This window comes from Arachis ipaensis, chromosome B9 (assembly GCF_059453495.1).
Source record: "Arachis ipaensis isolate K30076 ecotype BB chromosome B9, ASM5945349v1, whole genome shotgun sequence".
Classification (NCBI taxonomy): Eukaryota; Viridiplantae; Streptophyta; class Magnoliopsida; order Fabales; family Fabaceae; genus Arachis; species Arachis ipaensis.
This window is the reverse complement of record NC_142444.1, coordinates 22188201-22193730: the sequence shown is the minus strand read 5'-3', so window position 1 is coordinate 22193730 and position 5530 is coordinate 22188201. Positions and strand designations below refer to the sequence as shown.

The following is a 5530-nucleotide window of genomic DNA, read 5'->3' as shown; positions in this document are numbered from 1 at the left end:
TTGAATAGTTTTTGCATCTCACTTTATCCATTGAAGTTCAGAATGATTGGTATCTATAGGAACTCAGAGTTCAGATAGTGTTATTGATTCTCCTAATTTAGTATGATGATTCTTGAACACAACTATTTTATGAGTCTTGGCCGTGGCCCTAAGCACTTTGTTTTCCAGTATTACCACCGGATACATAAATACCACAGACACATAACTGGGGGAACCTTTTTAGATTGTGACTTAGCTTTGCTAAAGTCCCCAATTAGAGGTGTCCAGGGTTCTTAAGCACACTCTTCTTTTGCTTTGGACCTTGACTTTAACCGCTCAGTCTCAAGTTTTCACTTGACACCTTCACGCCACAAGCACATGGTTAGGGACAGCTTGGTTTAGCCGCTTAGACCAGGATTTTATTCCTTTAGGCCCTCCTATCCACTGATGCTCAAAGCCTTGAGATCCTTTTTATTTGCCCTTGCCTTTTGGTTTTAAGGGTTATTGGCTTTTTGCTCTTGCCTCTTGGTTTTAAGAGCTTTTGGCTTTTTCTGCTTGCTTTTTCTTTTTCTTTCTTTTTTTTTTCGCCTATTTTTTTTTTGCAAGCTTTGTTCTTTGCTGCTTTTTCTTGCTTCAAGAATCATTTTTTATGATTTTTCAGATTATCAAATAACATATCTCCTTGTCATCATTCTTTCAAGAGCCAACATATTTAACATTCATGAACAACAACTTCAAAAGACATATGCACTGTTCAAGCATACATTCAGAAAACAAGAAGCATTGTCACCACATCAATATAATTAAACTAAGTTCAAGGATAAATTCGAAACTCATGTACTTCTTGTTCTTTTGAATTAAAACAATTTTCATTTAAGAGAGGTGATGGATTCATAGGACATTCATAACTTTAAGACATAGTTACTAACTACTAATGATCATGTAATAAGACACAAACATAGATAAGCACTTAACATAGAAAACGAAAAACAGAGAGTGTAAGAACAAGGAATGATTCCACCTTAGTGATGGTGGCGTTTCCTTCTTGAGGAACCAATGATGTCCTTGAGCTCTTCTATGTCTCTTCCTTGTCTTTGTTGCTCCTCCCTCATTGATTTTTGATCTTCTCTAATTTCATGAAGGATGATGGAGTGCTCTTGATGTTCCACCCTTAGTTGTCCCATGTTGGAACTTAATTCTCCTAGGGAGGTGTTGATTTGCTCCCAATAGTTTTGTGGAGGAAAATGCATTTGAGGCATCTCCGGGATCTCATGGTGATGAGCTTCCTGCGCCTCTTGAGCTCCATGAATGGGCTCTCTTGCTTGCTCCATCCTTTTCTTAGTGATGGGCTTCTCTTCCTCAATGGGAATGTCTCCTTCTATGAAAACTACAGCTGAGTAACATAGATGTCAAATAAGATGAGGAAAAGCTAGCCTTGCCATGGGGGAGAACTTTTCGGCCATTTTGTAGAGTTCAAGAGAGATGACTTCATGAACTTCTACTTCCTCTCCAATCATGATGCTATGAATCATGATGGCCCGATCCACAGTAACTTCAGATCGGTTGCTAGTGGGGATGATGGAGCGTTGGATAAACTCCAACCATCCTCTAGCCACAGGCTTGAGGTCCAGTCTTCTTAGTTGAACCGGCTTGCCTTTGGAGTCAATTTTCCATTGAGCTCCTTCCACACATATGTCCATGAGGACTTGGTCCAACCTTTGATTAAAGTTGACCTTTCTAGTGTAGGGGCGTGCATCTCCTTGCATCATAGGCAAGTTAAACACCAACCTTACATTTTCCGGACTAAAATCTAAGTATTTCCCCCGAACCATGGTGAGATAATTCTTTGGGTCCGGGTTCTTACTTTGATCATGGTTCCTAGTGATCCATGCATTGGCATAGAACTCTTGAACCATTAGGATGCCGACTTGGTGGATGGGTTTTGTTAGAACTTCCCAACCTCTTCTTTGGATTTCATGTCGGATCTCCGGATACTCATTCTTCTTGAGCTTGAAAGGGACCTCAGGGATCACCTTCTTCTTGGCCACAACATCATAGAAGTGGTCTTGATGAGCTTTGGAGATGAATCTTTCCATCTCCCATGACTCGGAGGTGGAAGCTTTTGTCTTCCCTTTCCCTTTTCTAGAGGATTCTCCGGTCTTAGGTGCCATCAATGGAAAAACAAAAAGCTTATACTTTTACCACACCAAACTTAGAATTTTGCTCGCCCTCGAGCAAGAAAAGAAAGAATAGATGAAGAAGAAGAAGAAATGGAGGAGAGGGAGAAGGGGTTGTGTTTCGGCCAAGAAGAGAAGAGAGGGTTGTGTTGTGTGAAAATGAAGAAGAATGGAGGGCTTTATATAGGGAAGGGAGGGGGGGTAAGGTTCGGCCATATAGGGTGGGTTTGGGTGGGAAATTGATTTTGAATTTTGAAGGTAGGTGAAGTTTATGAAGTAGGTTTATGGGGAAGAGTGGATGGATGTGAGTGGTGAAGTGGTTATAGAGAAGAGAGATTGAGGTGATTGGTGAAGAGTTTTGGGGAAGAGTGTTTATGGGATTGTGTGAAAGATGGTGAGAAGAAGTGAGTGGGGGTAGGTGGGGATCCTGTGGGGTCCACAGATCCTGAGGTGATCCTGTGGGGTCCACAGATCCTGAGGTGTTCAAGGATTTACAACCTTACACCAAATTAGGCATGCAAAATGCCTTTGCACACAACTCTGGGCGTTCAGCGCCAGATTGGTGCTTGTTCTGGGCGTTGAACGCCCATTTGTTGCCCATTTCTGGCGTTGAACGCCAGAACCATGCTTGTTCTGGGCGTTCAGTGCCAGCTCTTCTCCAGGGTGCAATTCTGGCGTTCAAACGCCCAGATGCTGCCCATTTTGGGCGTTCAGCGCCAGAACCATGCTCTGTTCTGGCGTTGAACGCCAGCCAGATGCTTCTTACTGGCGTTTAAATGCCAGTAAGGTCTTCCTCCAGGGTGTGATTTTTTTTCTGCTATTTTTTATTCTGTTTTCAATTTTTATAATTATTTTGTGACTCCACATGAACATGAACCTATAAAGACATATAACTAAGAAAAATATAGTTAGATAAATAAAAATTGGGTTGCCTCCCAACAAGCGCTTCTTTAATGTCAATAGCTTGACAGTGGGCTCTCATGGAGCCTCACAGATGTTCAGAGTATTGTTGAGACTCTCCAACACCAAACTTAGAGTTTGGATATGGGAGTTCAATACCAAACTTAGAGTTTGGTTGTGGCCTCCCAACACCAAACTTAGAGTTTGACTGTGGGGGCTCTGGTTGACTCTGCAATGAGAAAAGCTTACTGTGCTTCCTCTCCATGGGTACAGAGAGAGATGCTTGAGTTTTAAACACAAGGTTGTCCTCATTTAATTGAAAGATCAATTCTCCTCTGTCCACATCAATCACAGCTCTTGCTGTGGCTAGGAAGGGTCTTCCAAGGATGATGAATTCATCCTCATCCTTCCCAGTATCTAGGACTACGAAATTAGCAGGGATGTAAAGGCCTTCAACCTTTACTAACACGTCCTCTACTTGTCCATAAGCCTGTTTTCTTGAATTGTCTGCCATCTCTAATGAGATTTTAATGGTTTGCACCCCATAGATTCCCAGTTTCTCTATTACGGAGAGGGGCATGCGATTTATTCATGAACCAAGGTCACACAGAGCCTTCTCAAAGGTCATGGTGCCTATGGTACAAGGTATTAAGAACTTTCCAGGGTCCTGTTTCTTCTGAGGTAATCTCAGTTGATCCAGATCACTTAGTTCATTGGTGAACAAGGGAGGTTCATCTTCCCAAGTTTCAATACCAAATAATTTGGCATTCAGCTTCATGATTGCACCAAAAAACTTGGCAGCTTGCTCTTCAGTAACATCCTCATTCTCTTCAGAAGAGGAATACTTATCAGAGCTCATGAATGGCATAAGGAGGTTCAATGGAATCTCTATGGTCTCTAGATGAGTGTCAGATTCCTTTGTTTCCTTAAAGGGAAGCTCCTTATTGTTCACTGGACGTCCCAGGAGGTCTTCCTCCTTGGGATTCACGTCCTCTCCTTCCTTCACAGGTTCGGCCATGGTGATTAATTCAATGGCCTTGCACTCTCCTTTTGGATTTTCTTCTGTATTGCTTGGGAGAGCACTAAGAGGGATTTCAGTGATCCTTTTACTCAGCTGGCCCACTTGTGCCTCCAAATTTCTAATGGATGACCTTGTTTCATTCATGAAACTCACAGTGGCCTTAGATAGATCGGAGACTAAGTTTGCTAAATTAGAGGTATTTTGTTCAGAGTTCTCTGTCTGTTGCTGAGTGGATGATGGAAAAGGTTTACTATTGTTAAACCTATTTCTTCCACCATTATTAAAGCCCTGTTGAGGCTTTTGATCCTTCCATGAGAAATTTGGATGATTTCTCCATGATGGGTTATAGGTGTTTCCATAAGGTTCACCCATATAATTTACCTCTGCTATTGCAGGGTTTTCAGGATCATAAGCTTCTTCTTCAGAAGATGCCTCTTGAGTACTGTTGGATGCAGCTTGCATTCCATTCAGACTCTGAGAAATCATATTGACTTGCTGAGTCAATATTTTGTTCTGAGCCAATATGGCATTCAGAGTATCAATTTTAAGAACTCCCTTCTTCTGAGGCGTCCCATTACTCACAGGATTCCTCTCAGAAGTGTACATGAACTGGTTATTAGCAACCATGTCAATGAGTTCTTGAGCTTCTGCAGGCGTTTTCTTTAGGTGAATGGATCCACCTGCAGAAGTATCCAATGACATCTTAGCTAATTCAGACAGACCATCATAAAATATATCCAGGATGGTCCATTCTGAAAGCATGTCAGAAGGACACTTTTTGGTCAGTTCTTTGTATCTCTTCCAAGCTTCATAGAGGGATTCACCTTCTTTTTGTCTGAAGGTCTGAACATCCACTCTAAGCTTGCTCAGCTTTTGAGGAGGAAAGAACTTGGCTAAGAAAGCCTTGACCAGCTTATCCCAAGAGTTCATGCTATCCTTAGGTTGAGAGTCCAACCATACTCTAGCTCTGTCTCTTACAGCAAAAGGGAAAAGCATGAGCCTGTAGACTTCAGGATCTACTCCATTAGTCTTAACAGTATCACATATCTGCAAGAATTCAGTTAAGAACTGAAAAGGATCTTCAGATGGAAGTCCATGGAACTTGCAGTTCTGCTGCATCAGAGAAACTAGCTGAGGTTTCAGCTCAAAATTGTTTGCTCCAATAGTAGGGATGGAGATGCTTCTTCCATGTAAATTGGAATTAGGTGCAGTAAAGTCACCAAGCATCCTTCTTGCATTATTATTATTTTCGGCTGCCATCTCCTCTTCTTGTTCGAAAATTTCTGACAGGTGCTTGCTGGATTGTTGTAATTTAGCTTCTCTTAGTTTCCTCTTCAGAGTCCTTTCAGGTTCTGGATCTGTTTCAACAAGAATGTTCTTGTCCTTGCTCCTGCTCATATGAAAAAGAGGGAACAGAAAAATAATAATAATAGGGATCTTTTTTACCACAGTA

General features: G+C 41.7%; 1 non-coding gene across 1 annotated transcript; it reads left to right on the top strand.

The window, feature by feature from the left end:
• Window positions 1-4833: 4833 nt before the first annotated feature.
• On the top strand, window positions 4834-4941 carry LOC148543997 (small nucleolar RNA R71). Its single transcript, XR_015901087.1, has one exon. It is a non-coding gene; the product is annotated as a small nucleolar RNA R71 (small nucleolar RNA).
• The last annotated feature ends 589 nt before the right edge of the window (window positions 4942-5530 follow it).